A 15,251-nucleotide genomic window follows, 5' to 3' on the forward strand; every position below is an offset into this window, starting at 1 on the left:
ACATTTTTGAAATCGTGGAAGTTTATTAAAGTATCAATAAAGCTTGAGATGAGTGTCTTAGCGTGGCATCACCAAGCCTGACGACTCAGGAGAGATGTTTTCTCGGTAAACACCTGCTAGAATAGCAGTATGGATGTTTGCAATCTCATTATTTAGGGCATTTTTGTGTCAAAGTGCTTGTGGGGACTTAGCTCCAAGTGGTGAATTTTGAAGAAACATTGAATTGACAGCACACTGATAGTGCTTTTGACTGTGTTTCTTTATCATCAGTTTTCTGCACTGCTTCTAGTTATTTGCTTGAATTGGTATGCTTTCACTGCTTTTTTTTTTTCGAAAGCATACGTTTAACGGGGCACAAAGGGGGTGCCAGGTAGTATAAAAGAATCTGGATAACCTTCTGTACAGTGTCTTTCATCGCTTGTGTACTGAAAACATTGCAAGCTATAAAGCAGAAGATGGCACATGTAATGTTTCGTTTTAGGGACATAGCAATGGGTGGTTGAAGCACAGGATCATGCAACTAACATTGAAAGAATGTAAGAGTGGGCTTGTTGGTAGTGATACACGCAGTGTACTGTCAACACTTGCTCTGCCTGTGTTCTTTTTTTAAGTTCGGGTTAGATATCTCTGTGTTTTAGTATGTAGTGAAAAATAATAATAAACAGCTGTCTGTCATGGCTGTCAAAGGAAGGGGCACAGTTTTAGGCAACCAGTGATTGCAGAGAGTGGTAAAGTGTTAAACTTGCTGGTAGTTTTAAGCTAATCTTTTAGAGTGCAACACAAGCGACCTGGCTTCATCTGAAGATACGTTCGCACTGCCCTGGACAGAAGTTGAACGTGCTTTTAATGAGACAGAGGTGACAGTCAACATACACTTTCAAAGCTTGAGTAAGACTCGTTGTTGGGCGAGTTGGTTAACCTGAATGGGGTACATAGTAGTGCAGACTTGGAAAACACAGATCAGAGAAATTAAGTATGAGAGAGCAGAAAGGTCAGGTGATATACTTGCTGATTTATTTTATACACTGTGCCTCAACCAGAATAGTTAGTCTCCGTTAGGGATCGTGTTGACTGTAATGGTGTAGTAGTAGATTTTCAGAATGTACTGGGCATGTCTATTGGCTATTTTATTGTTTTATTCGAATTTTTTTTCGAAGTCCACTTTTCAAAGCCTGATTGACGTTATCCCATAAAAGTCAAACTAAGAGGTCAGCTTGTTAAGTTTAAAGAGCCCCCAAGCTACCCAGAAGTCAAAACCGAGTTGTGACGTCATAGTTGTGCCCAATTCTATAATGCGCTCGTGGTTGCAGAAACTTTTTGCTTTATGTCATAATACGAAAGTTCGATGTGCTTCAAGATTAAAATGCAACCCTAACTCATCTTTCCCTTTTCTGTGCTATGCTTTATTTAATGGCGCATCTCTCCTTCTGGCCAGATGTTCCTCCTGTCGTGCCCTTTTTTGTAGGGCACAAGTGTGAGCTGTACACTTCAGAAGCCTTTTCTTGCAACTTAACAGAAGTTTTTACAATTAATTCTTGATTATTTCTGTGGTTTGTAATGTGTTTGACCTTCTTAGAATATTTTGCAGTGGTTTTAAGCATTGTTAGCCGTGGTATAGGTTTATATTGACCACTGCGTGACCGTGTGACATGAGACAGCGGATGGACAAGCTGTACCCTTAAAGTGTTAGCAACCAAAACCCTGGAGGGAGTTTGGGGCCCTTTAATGGCTTTTTATTACTCCAGTTTTGCAATGTATGCATCATTCGGCAAGTGTGCTAATAGGCTATTGTGTCTGCTCATGCATGCGTGTCTCAGAGCAATGACCGAAGGCATTCTGTGGTCTCTACGTGTCTCCAGGTGAATTGTGTGGCCAGCTAGACACTCTGTCTCTTTCGCGCCGCAACTGCCCATCAGTGCTGCGCTGCCAGCTGTCCCTGTGCGAACTCTACTTTGCCTCCTGGGGACCAGAGGGCCAGCGGGAATTCCTGCATACTTTAGCACAGCGCGACGGTCCCTTCGTGGCCCGCTTCCTCGGCTCCCTGGCACAACGAGAGCCCCTGCTGGCTCAGGCACTGGCCCCGTGACCACCGCCCTTCGCCTATCATCTCCATCGTGGTTACCCCTGGACGACAAGAGGTATGACCGTGTTTTATTGCCTACATGTGTATTGTCATCAACTGTGTATTGGTAAAATAAAATCATTAATAAAATATTACATGTGCTATTACATGGCAGGTGAATGGCTCACTGCTTTTGCAATACAGTTCAGGGAACACTCCACTATAAAACTTATTACTTTGATTCTTGGTGAATTGTGGTGCAAAAAAATAAAAATCAAGATTTTAGCAGAAATCGAACCCTAGCATTCTGTGCGGCAGTCAGGTGTTCTACTGCAGAGTCAAGCCAAGTCTTGAAACTTGTTTAAAAAAAAGACTGGTAATGTCGTTGCAATGTCAATTGTTGTTGCAGTGCTGGCTGTCTAATTTTATAACATGGCAATCGACATGTGTTATGATGAAGGAGTCATGTTGGGTTGACTTCAATTTTGGTTCCAGCATTGCTTTTATAGCAGTGTAATAAACATTACATTTGTATTTCTTTGATTCAGCAAGCTATATTCAAGCATTGCTTAACCCCAGAGGCATTTGCTGTTGCGACACCGGGTCCCGCGGGTCTCATTCTGGTAGCGGGCCGAGTAGTAGGGACCATCATCCAACAAGTCAGATGAGGTGCTCGTAAAAAGGACGACAATTTATTTTCATGGTTAGTAACTGAGAATTCGAAAGGAGGTGATCAAGGGATCAAGTAGAACTCAAGAAGTCTAGAACTGAACAGGAGAACTGAAAATATACAAAAGTCTTCCGCTTATATAGCACCGCGTTGCTAATCTTGGGCGCATTCTCCGTGGCTTCAGCCAATACGGCGCTCGATGGTTAGATGCTCCACCCACGAAGTCGGGGAAAGACACCACACAATGAACGTGGAGAGGGGGCTGTCTACACGATGCCCAAATATGTTCACAAATGCACTGCACCAACTTTTTGCTCACGTCACCAAGATTTTGCACTTGTCCGATGATCCTAGATGACCTTGGTTTCCTAGAACACTTCGGGCAGTAGGGTGAGGTTCGAAAGATCGGCTCCCGGTACACATGCCAAACTTGCCTGACTGCGTTTGAGAAGTACAATGTAGTTGCCTGACAGCTTATCTGCAAAACATGCCACTCCATTTAGCTGATCATATAGAAAGGGGGGGAAGGAGGAGTGGTCAACTAATCCCTTGTCGTTGAGGCACTGCGGCGTGTTCCCGCAAGGGCTGCAGAAGATAGTGCCTTTCTCCTTGCCTTTAACCACACATACAATTCCTCGTCGTTTGTTATAAGTTACAGCTTAACTGTGAATTTCCAGCACATCGCTTCTCGAACAAGCTTTGCCTCTCCTCGCCAGGTGCAGGTACAACTGGTTTGGGTTGTAGCTTTCAGCCAAAACTGCAAATACCACGCTGCTTCTGGTTTCTCCAGATCCATGTTGACCTTGAAAGTCGTCCAGTTGCCTCCTTGTTTCCCTGGAAAGCCTTGAATGGAGTTGAGTCCACGATGGCCTTTCTTTGCTCGTGCGTTTTCTTTGTGCGAACGGGTCCTGGATCGCTTGTTCACGTTTTGCTGGCAAGAAATCAACCCATTTTGACGGCGCATCCTTGCTTGGAATGCGCCGAAATATTTTCGCCCAGTTCGCAAAGGCTGAAAAACAACAATAATGATGACAGTCATGACAGTCTCTTGCACGGGGGGGGGGGGGGGGGGGGTAAAGATCGCGATGAGCTGAGGTTTGCAGCCACAGTCCGGAGAGAACCATGCTGACGTTCGGTCTGGTGAAGACTGTCCTTAATGAAGTAGCGTACCCCACCTGTTTCATTTTGGCAGCACAGACAACACATACACACATGAAAACACAACCACTGACCTAGTAAGTGCCAGACAATTCCGCCGAACCCCACCTGGCATATTTTCCCTTTTACAAATAATTTAAAGAAGTACGCTAGTTACTCTAAATTTCTCTCTTATGTTTGAGTGAAGCAGAATAACAACACCGGAAGCACACCTAACCTGCAACCCTAATATCGGTGTGTTCAATGTATGCACCATAAGTTCAACCAACTCCAATATGCAACAAAACAACAAAAAAAATTGGCAGATTCCACGTACAGTGGGAATCGATGATATGCGAAGCAGGAATGAGAAATGTTGATATGTCACTTTAAAATCAGCACAACAGTACGAGGTATAGGTAAAGGATGCCTACATGGCTTCCATGTCATGGTTATCATGTTTGTATATGTCGTTTACCTTTTTCATCTATTCATGTCACGTGATATCAAATTTAGTATAAGGAGAGCTAGCGAAATGCCCGCGAGCATGCTATGAGCATCGCATGTTGCCATGTTCTTACATGACACGCGTGTCACGATTATCATGTTTGCACCAGTCGTATATTTCGTCATTCATTGACGTCACGTAACACCGAATTTGGTATATGTTGTGCTAGCAAAACAACCACGAGCGCATCATGAAGGGCCCAATATACTGCAAAGTTGCGTTGACGCGCGCGCACGTTGGGCACAGCGACGTTACGTTAGCGTAACGCGAGCATTCTATAGTTTGACGCCAGGCACGACCGGCGTGACCGCGTCCTTAAGCGCGTCCCGACGGCAACCGGTGCGAAATGTGACATGCAGCATTTCGTGCCGATGTATTACCCAGACAACACTGCGTCTTCCTCTTTTTGTGGCGAAGGGACGCTGGACAAGCTGAAACACGCATGGGTCAAAGCAACGCAGCGTGGCCCGCGCCGGCGAGTATATGGCAGGAGCGGCGCCTGGTGTGGCAACGCCGGCATGACGCAACGAAATGAATGTCGGCGAACAATCGCACCGCGTCACGTCAATATGTATTGGCGCCTTGATTGGGGCATTTCGTCATGTTCTCACATGGCACGCATCTCATGGTTATCACGTTTGCACCAGTCACATACCTTCGTCATCTATTGACGTCACGTAATACCTAATTTGGCATGTTTGAAGCTAGCGAAACAGCCGCGAGCCCATCATGAGTGTGGGCGGGGCGGGGCGGGGCGGGCGGGCGGGCAGGCGGGCGGGCGGGCGGGTGGGCGGGTGGAAAGGAAAGGAAAGGAAGTCGCCGAAGTTCTCTAAGAAATCCGTCGCACTTAAAAAAACCTAATGGATGGCCCTTGTGGCTCGGACCATCGAAGTTGCCATGGAGTATTCTCTTTTGAAACATATGTTGCATAACGAGGCCTCTGAGCCGAACTTTGCTATCTTGCCACGTTCGTGATTTTGGCTGCCTCTCTTCGTGACACCAAAGATTCCTGAAATGCAAGGGAAAGACTCCCCATCGTCCTTAGGTGTTTGATTCCACCCTGAATTTTTGACCAGCAGCCTTTCTTTTAAGAACTTGTCGACATCGTTGTTCACGCAAACCTGTTCTTTGTAACAACGCCTTCCTTTTGGGGACGCGCGTCCGTTTTTGCTACTCCTCTCTCGCCAATATCGCCTGACCATATGCCTCAACAGACGTTTTGTTGAGTTGCCCGATGGCCCACCCTTCCGTTTTCGCTGTGCCGTGCCCTCTGCCTCCACCTTTTGTGGTGCTGCACATCCCCGCTTCTTTCTTTTGCGGTGACACTCACGTACAACCTTTTTTGGTTGTTAAAATTTTCGTGGTTGCGCCATTGGAAATTTTACAGTTCAGATGTGCCTGTGCACCACCCTTTCTGCAGCTTTTACCCTTCGATTTCTCTGCTCCATTGGGCTGTCAGGCCAGTTTATCTGCGCTACCCCTCACAAAACCAGACGCTGTGCCCTCCTATAACTACAGATCTGAACTCTTGGATATTCGCATCCTTCTTGATTTTTGGGTAGTTTATAGCGTCCGGCCGATCGTTTACGAGCCGCCACACGAGGCATGTTTCAAACACCACACAATCTCTGTTCATACTACTGGGATTAGAGTTTTCCTCTAAACGATCCTCCACCGAACTTGTGTCTGTTTGTACACCTACGACAGTCTCTAATGTATCTTCTCGCCCTCTGAGGCATTTTCCACGTTATCTATAGGAAATACTTTCAACAATAGCTTGCCCTCTCTGGCAGTACTGTCGGGTTTCAGTAGCGTTATGTCTTCACTACATTTTGGACTACCTTCGACCTCCTTTCTTTTGACATCCAAAAGGTCATTCCCTTGCTGAGGTGCGAGCGCAGTCACCAGCTCATCAATCTGTTCAATGACCCCATCAGGGCGACTGGAACAAGCCTCGGTCTCACATGGAACACCTTTTGGAGTTGCTACAGTTTGCATACCAGCCACGGTCCCGCTCTCTACATGCACTACGTTGGAACCATCGAAGAGTCACGTACCTTCCCTAGGCGCGATTTCACTAACAACGACCTGTTGCACTGTAAACGAGGCGTCAGTGACCGCTTCCAATTCCGGAGGAGGCTGATCATTGCCTTTAGACACGGTTGTCTCTGCCACCAGGGCTTCAGCAGCCTGTTCTCGCACCTGTTGATTCGTTATCACGGTGTCCAAGGCACGACTAGGCCCATGTTGATTTAAAAGGCCACTCACCAGGTCTGACAATTTTGAGCTCACAAGCGCAATGCGTAGACGAGGCATTCATGATCACGTCTGCCAAAATTTGCAACGCTAAACTTCTGCAAGCCTGTACAGATGGGTTGGAAAGGTTTATGATTGGGTTAGCTGGCAGCATCTCAAGTGGCAAGCACTGGCTAAATTGAAAGGGAGACAGGAAAGGGCCTGATTGAACATACTTCACCTATTGAGTTTCATGCACCCTGTGCCTTCAACACTATGAAACGGACTCTAACGTAAAATGCAAGATCACTTTACACCGATCAAATATATGCACATATATTTAACTCTTTTTGTAAGCTTTGCTGCAGTAGTGTAATCTTTGAACTGAAGGACTACTATTATATCGCAGCAAACATGATACTTCCTTTTCATTGTGCAACATCGGTATTGAAAATGTGAACCCAAGCCTGCCTGCAACCATTGTTCAATATGTGTTTGCATGGGATACAATGCTTATATAGAGCACTGGATACATGGCGCTCACTGTACTTTTTTACATGGGAGTACCTTTACAAAATTAACCTGTTGGTATCTTCTCAACATTCGTCCCACGAAACACAAGAAAAGCTAAAAAACTTCTAGTAAACGCTCAAAAGAATAGTCCAAAGGTATATAAAGAGTCTTGTTGAGATGTTCTTCAAAGGGGGGACGTGGTTCTTAGGGCTCTCTCGTTTATTTTTGAACCAAGTGTGAGAAAAGTTGGCATGCTTACTTAGGTTGTTCACCGGATTCAAAAAATGTAGTTATTTTTTCTGTAGCTTCATTAGTTAATTAAGTAATCAAGATAATTTCTATTATTCTTGTCATAATAGAAAAATAACCACCTGTCAAAAATTTTAAATTACATGGGGATTGACAGTAGAAAGCATACCTAAGACATGCAACATAAGAAGCACTTTTTTGAATGGGCCATTATTTCTTACATTACAGTACACTAAACTTCACAGCCCTGAACGTGGCCATTGTATGGTCACACAAAAGACTAGTCTGAAGAGCTTGCATCAAGAGAAATCAAAATCTTCTTTCTATGTTGTGCGCTCCAAACATATAGCTTCATGCTGCGAAATAAAATATTCTGCTATCTGTAATAGTTTCAGATATATTGCAGTAATTTTCATTTCAAGTGCGATTTTGAGAAAATGAAGAAAACAAAGAATTCTAACATTTTTAACTGTAAATGTGTATGCGCTTATAATTACATAGCCATTGACATATAAATGAATGCTAGAAAGCCTAAGGAGTGCAATGCTGCAAGCTGATCAAAAATCGAACAAGTACTTCTCGAATTACAGCACAGTAAAGTTCATTGCATGAAACCAGATACAGAAATTTTTGTATTAAAATAAAAAAAAAATGAAGCTGCCCATTAAAAATATGCTCCCAGCATTGTTTTTTGTGCACATTTAGCTACATTGTGCAAAAACAATTACAGCTCTAGTTGTCCTTGGTCCACTTTTACCGAACAAGCAAAAGAAAGTGGTCAAAATCTGTGCTTCAAGAATAATGCTGTTAAAACTTAATTTTGCCGTTCCGAAGGAAAATATCATGGCACACATACCTTTAGTCAGTTAATATGCACCAGGAATATAATAGGACTGATTGTTTTTACGAGCGTGTCGTTTCTTCTAGTCCTGTAGCAAGTTGTCGCCGTGTGCTCGTCTGCCGCGAGGCCGCTTATCAGTTCGGTGACTGCACTGACGGCGATGTGCTACAAATGTGCGTGCATCATCCACGATCCGTCGAATAACGCGGCGATGTTTTCCGACCTGTCCAGAATAAGTTATCCGTAAGTGTCGCGAACCAAAGTTGCTCCCTCCCTCATCAATTTCTAGGCTACACGAGTGCCAAAGTGCTAGTTTTCTTTTCACGTAAGACTGCCGCATTTTCGAGCGAAGATCGTGACAACGTTGCGAACACGTCGTTAACAGCAGTCTACCTGTTGCCAGTAGCCTCCATTGCGAGGGCCGCGAGCATGTTCATTGCGAACGGATTGACTTTCTGTTGTTGGTCGACGCGCGGCGTACTCAAGGTCCTTTCGTCAAGGTCCTTTCGTCAGGTGGGGGGAACCACAACATCAGCGGGTTTAGCGATAAGACTGCCCTTCTGTTCCGTCACTACAAAGATTGATATCTCTAGTAGCTTCACTTCTAATTTTTACTTGCCGTCCTCTAACTGATGAGGCTGCAAAACACAGCCGTTCTCAGTAACGTTGTCAGCAACCAACGGGCTCGTACGTGAGTTAGGCCTACACCGGTGACTCTGCGACCGCCGCTGGCCACGTCGAGTTCGTTATCCTCGTTGTCCTGAGCCATAGCGGGAATCTTTCTGAAGTTCACAGTCAACGAACCACCACCACACCCACTTCACAAATTACTGTAGCACGGAACTTCTTTACTGCGGCAAGCAGTCAGTAGCACCATGACAAAATGGTGCATGTCCGTGCGCGTCACGATGGTGAAGCAGACGCCGAAAGTGCCCTTGGCCAATCGGGTGAATAAATTTGGTCACGTGCCCCAAGCAGCCAATTGAATCGCGCACTAGTGATTCTAGATGACGCGTTTTTGCTAAAAAAACAATGAGCAAGGGGAGCTAGCGGTGGCGGGAAATTGAAATTGAAGAATGACCCTTCCAAACGAGATCAAGATGAACACGATAGCTCGTGTGTAACTGCGACAGTTTGGCGGGGAAAAAGCACGATTTTAGCGTCAGTTTGCGCTCACATGTTGCGCTCACAGGGATGTTATAAATTGATTTTGCGCCAGAAATAATGGTGCGAGAAGCTAGAAACTTCTCAGATAAGTGCAAAAATAGGCTCAGATTTCGAAAATGTCAGCTTCAAAAAGTTGATTTTTTTGCGATTTTTGCCCTTCTAAGACCCGTGTCCCCACTTAAACCTAAGCAGCTTGAAAACCGTTTGTAGCTGTGCTAACACCAAGTTATTATACAGCTAGAAAACTTCTAGCAATAATTCTAAAAAACGTCTTCCTTGATTTTTAAGAACCTTAGTAAACATTTACTATACTTATATTATTAGAAGCCTAGTAAAGTCCTTGCCAAGATTCTAAAAAGACTTTTGCTAGATCTTTTTAGCACCTTTTTAGACATTTACTTTTTATAGAAACCAGCTTGTTGAGCCTTTCTCATGGTTAATTTGTTGCATCATGTCAGCGTTTTGCAATCGGAGCCTTTAGCTGTTGACTGTTTAGAGTGACAAGCACGGGCAGCAGCATAGTTTGCATCAAATTGAGTGTGGGCTCTTTTCTAACCAGCAAAATTGGTGCCCTATTCGTTGAAAGAATGAATTAGTGACTGCCGTCCATGATTACGATAATCTGTTTTGCTTGGAGACAAGACAGGCTTTTAAACATCAACTGATTTTCGTTTCTGGTGTTGCCTGGAATGCATCATACTGCACATCCAAAAGTAATTGCGAGATTTCAACAAATCTTGTTGCATACTTGTAACCTTTATTATAGTAAATAACAGTGACTACTCACTTTGTCCCAAAACTTGCATGCTTTATAGTAACTATGATTATACAAACCAATTGAGTTGCTGGCGAGATACTTGGTCCAGAAACGTGCACACTTTCGAAAGGCACAATCTGTTTTTTTTTTAGCAGACTTCTATCAGTGGAACAAAAATTAGCAGGCTAGCTTAGCAAACACATTATTGGCCTAGTAGTAAATAAGTGAAGGTGGAAAATTTGTTACAGCCAAAAAACAGCTGTCGAACTATTGATTTTTTTCTCAACCGGTGTGCTTAACTTTAGGTATGCTAGAACCATGAGTAGTCGAAATTAATTGGTTTCACCACAAATCTGTGTTTAATAATCAAATTGTGCTTTTGGCAACATCCCAAATTCTAATTCTATCCCAAAATACTCGCACAAAAGACACAGTGAAGTAAAAATGCTGCATTATTCCAGAATGCCTTCTGTCAGTCATCATTAACATTGTTTAACATGGTTAGGTATCACTGTAACTTATGAAACATGGTGTTCTTTTGGCTAAGTGAGGTATGATTAAGTACGACAGTAGAAGATCACTTGATTGCACCTATGGCATTAAATTCAAGAAGACAATGAACTAAGGTTACAAAAACACATTAAAACAAAATATTTAGTCAATATTACAGTTAAAATAAAATTGATCTGTTACAGCATTATTGCAATTCAAAAAGTTCAATTTTAAGTGACTATCTGCAGATTACACAAAAATTAAACATGACATAAAACCTTAGGAAGCAGCAATGACATATTCAGAGACGGGCTTTGTGCTTGCATTAAATTTCAGCCCTAAGAACAGAAAACCGCCTTTGCAGATAAGGTATGTGTCCAGGGCAACGTAAACTAAGATAATAATGCTGTCAGCTGCTCAGTCAACTAAGAATAACGAAATTTTGGTGCCTACAATAAGTGGGTATGTGTGCATCGAAAAGTTTTTGGCAGTTTTGTTTCTACACGCTCCCACGTAAAAAAATTCTTTAAGCATGCTCAGAGATATTCCACGCGGAAGTTTAATTGTGAATTTCGTGATTACGCATGCAAGGCAGTGAGTATCAGCACAATATTACTCTCTGGTGGGATGAGCAGTCAGTGCTTGCTATCAGCAGCCGGTAGTATAAAGGTAACCATTATAATGTTTGTCTATGGCTTCGACCCATGGTAAGATTAAATGCGGCACCTCAGAGAGTAGTAGCTGTGTGCTAGTGCTTACTGTCCTGCATGCATAATGATGCAAGCCACAACTAAACTTTCCAGTGAGATATCTGAGCACAGGCATGCCAGAATTTTTCGGACCTTTGTAAAAATCATCATCATCATCATCAGCCTGACTACGTCCACTGCAGGACAAATGCCTCTCCCATGTTCCGCCAGTTAACCCGGTCCTGTGCTTGCTGTTGCCAATTTATACCCGCAAACTTCTTAATCTCATCTGCCCACCTAATCTTCTGTCTCCCCCTAACCCGCTTGCCTTCTCTGGGAATCCAGTTAGTTGCCCTTACCGACCAGCGGGTATCCTGTCTGCGCGCTACATGCCCGGCCCATGTCCATTTCTTCTTGATTTCAGCTATGATATCCTTAACCCCCGTTTGTTCCCTAATCCACTCTGCTCTCTTCTTGTCTTTTAAGGTTACACCTACCATTTTTCTTTCCATTGCTCGTTGCGTCGTCCTCAATTTAAGCTGAACCCTCCTTGTAAGTCTCCAAGTTTTTGCTCCGTAGCTAAGTACCGGCAAGATACAGCTGTTATATACCTTCCTCTTGAGGGATAGTGGCAATCTACCTGTCATAATTTGAGAGTGCTTGCCAAATGTGCTCCACCCCATTCTTATTCTAGTTACTTCACTCTCGTGGTTCGGCTCCGCGGTTATTATCTGCCCTAAGTAGACATAGTCTTTTACAACTTGAAGTTCACTATTACCTATCTCGAAGCGCTGCTCTTTTCCGAGGTTGTTGCACATTACCATCGTTTTCTGCAGATTCATTTAAGACCCACCTTTCTGCTCTCCTTGTCTAACTCCGTAATCATGAGTTGCAATTCGTCCCCTGAGTTACTCAGCGATGCAATGCCATCGGCAAAGCACAGGTTACTGAGGTACTCTCCATTAACTCTTATCCCTAGCTGTTCCCATTCTAGGCTTCTGAAAACCTCCTGTAAGCACGCGGTAAATAGCATTGGGGAGATTGTGTTTCCCTGCCTTACACCCTTCTTGATTGGTATTCTGTTGCTTTCTTTATGGAGCACTATGGTAGCAGTTGGTCCCCTGTAGATTTCTTCCAGGATGTTTATATATACTTCATCGACACCCTGATTTCGCAGTGTCTGCATGACGGCTGATATTTTTTACTGAATCAAATGCCTTCTCGTAATCTATGAAGGCTATGTATAGTGGTTGGTTATATTCTGAGCATTTCTCTATTACCTGATTGATAGTATGAATGTGGTCGATTGTTGAGTAGCCTGTTCGAAATCCTGCTTGTTCCTTTGGTTGATTGAATTCTAATGTTTTCTTAACTCTGTTAGCAATTACCTTTGTAAACAGCTTGTATACTATCGAGCGCAAGCTGATCGGCCTGTAATTCCTCATGTCCATGTTATCTCCTTTCTTGTGTATTAAGATGATGTTAGTGTTCTTTGAAGATTCTGGTACTCTTCCCGTCAGGAGACACCTCGTAAACAGGTTGGCTAGTTTTTCTAACACAATCTGTCCTCCATCTTTCAGCAGATCTGATGTTACCTGATCCTCACCAGCAGCTTTGCCTTTTTGCAGGCTCTCCAAAGCTTTTCTCACTTCTTCTATCATTACTGGTAGGGTGTCATCTGGGTTACTGCTAGTTCTTATAGTATTAAAGTCGTGGTTGTCCTGGCTACTGTACAGATCTCTGTAAAACTCCTCTGCTATTTTAACTATTCTATCCATATTGGTAGTTATTTTGCTTTCTTTGTCCCTTAGTGCATACATCCAATTTTTGCCTATCCCAAGTTTCCTCTTTACTGCATTGACACTTCCTCCGTTTTTCAAAGCATGTTCAATTCTCTCCATGTGATACCTTCTTACATTGGATACCTTATGCCTATTAATCAACTTCGAAAGCTCTGCCAGCTCTATTTTGTCTGTTGTACTTGAGACTTTCATGATTTGACGCTTCTTAATGAGATTCTTCGTTTCCTGGGAAAGCTTGCCAGTGTCCTGTCTAACTACCCTGCCTCCAACTTCCACTGCACACTCCGTAATGATACTCGTCAGATTATCATTCATTGTATCTTTGCTAAGGTTGGTTTCCTCACTAAGAGTCGAGTACTTGTTCTGAAGCGAGACTCTGAATCCCTGTACTTTCCCTCTCAGTGCTAGCTCATTGATTGGCTTCTTGCGTATCAGTTTCTCTCATTGCTTCCTCAAGTCCAGGCGAATTCGAGACCGTACCATTCTATGGTCACTGCATCCTACCTTGCCAACCACTTCCACATCCTGCACGATGCCTGGGTGTGCACTCATTATGACGTCTATTTCGTTCTTATTTTCGCCATTTGGGCTCCTCCATGTCCACTTGCGGTTTCCTTGTTTTCGGAAGAAGGTATTCAAAATCCGTAAATTATTGTGTTCTGCTAATTCTACTAGTAGCTCTCCTCTGGCGTTTCTAGTGCTGATGCCATAATCTCCTACTGCCTGTTCTCCAGCCTGCTTCTTCCCTACCTTTGCATTAAAGTCTCCCATCAGTATTGTATACTGTGTTTTTACCTTACTAATTGCCAATTCCACGTCTTCGTAGAAGCTTTCAACTGAAGCGTCATCATGGCTGGATGTAGGCGCATAAGCCTGTACCACTTTCATCTTGTATCTCTTATTCAGTTTAATTACGGTACCTACCACCCTTTCCATTAATGCTATAGTATTCCTCTATGTTGCCACATATGTTTCTGTGAATTAGGAACACCACTCCCAGTTCTCTTCTGTCAGCCAAGCCCCGATAGCAAAGTACGTGGCCATTCTGTAGCACCGTATAGGCCTCACCTGTCCTCCTAACCTCACTGACCCCTATTGTATCCCATTTAACACCCTCTAGCTCCTCGAATAGTACAGCTAGACTTCCCTCACTAGATAAGGTTCTAGCATTAAACATTGCCAAGTTCAGGTTCCAATGGCGGCCTGTCCGGATCCTGAGATTCTTAGCACCCTCTGCTGCGTTGCAGATCTGACCGCCGCCGTGGTTAGTTGCTTCGCAGCTGCTGGGGACTGAGGGCCGTGAGTTATTTGACGTATGCATGTGGGAGGTAGTGGCCAGATACTGCACCAGGGTGGCCAGTCCTTCTCTGGTGAGGGAGTGCGTTCCCGCCGGTGATTACCGGTGAGGCCGCACCCCAGGCCTCGTAATGCAGTTCCATCACCACGCGGATTTTTTTTTATCCGGTTGGGAACTGCGTGGCACCAGGATTTGAACCATGGACCTTTTGCATGCGAGGCGGATGCTCTAACCACTACGCCATCGCTGCTATTATGTAGAAATGGAACAGGCTAAAATTTTTAATACGTGTATGGCCGCCTGCTGCAGTCACTAATAAGTTAATTATGGAATCTTATTCAACGGCACGGCTGACTGTGATACTGATTGTTGCACATTGTGTTTCCCTGAACACTTGGCTATCTGCAAAGGTGGCTTTTATATACATAACTTACAGCACTGACTTTTTTGAAGAAAAACAAGAGGCTTAATTTTGAAAACACTGAACATGTGAGCTACTTGAAGACAGCAACAGGGGGGGGGGCGGGGCTTAGTGAAGTTTTCTTTCCATAGAAAACAGAAGCCATGTGCAGCTGTTGTACCTTCAGTAGCCAAGTTTTCCACGAGCCACCATTGATGACAGGCTTGTCCGGAATCCTTTCACACTCAGTTCATGCGAGGTGCATGCATAGGCTGCAATGGAAACATTGAAAAAACAATTTAGTGACTTGTGTCTCTTAGCAAAACTGAATTTGTCAGTCTATTTAAAATGATTTGCAGCAATGTGTTTTAAAACAAGCACGATGTACACAAACTAGAGATGTTACAAGCAAAACTTTCCTAATTTACTTGG

The 15,251-nt window shown here is 43.8% G+C and overlaps 1 protein-coding gene across 1 annotated transcript in view; it reads left to right on the forward strand.

Moving 5' to 3' along the window:
• Positions 1-1,859: 1,859 nt before the first annotated feature.
• LOC119167631 (uncharacterized) overlaps positions 1,860-15,251 on the forward strand; it is a 36,933-nt gene continuing 23,541 nt past the window's right edge. The window contains exon 1 of the mRNA XM_075865999.1: positions 1,860-2,138. The gene's annotated coding sequence lies outside the window, so the exon portion shown is untranslated. The remainder of the gene's footprint in view (positions 2,139-15,251) is intronic.

This window comes from Rhipicephalus microplus, chromosome 6, assembly GCF_043290135.1.
Source record: "Rhipicephalus microplus isolate Deutch F79 chromosome 6, USDA_Rmic, whole genome shotgun sequence".
Classification (NCBI taxonomy): Eukaryota; Metazoa; Arthropoda; class Arachnida; order Ixodida; family Ixodidae; genus Rhipicephalus; species Rhipicephalus microplus.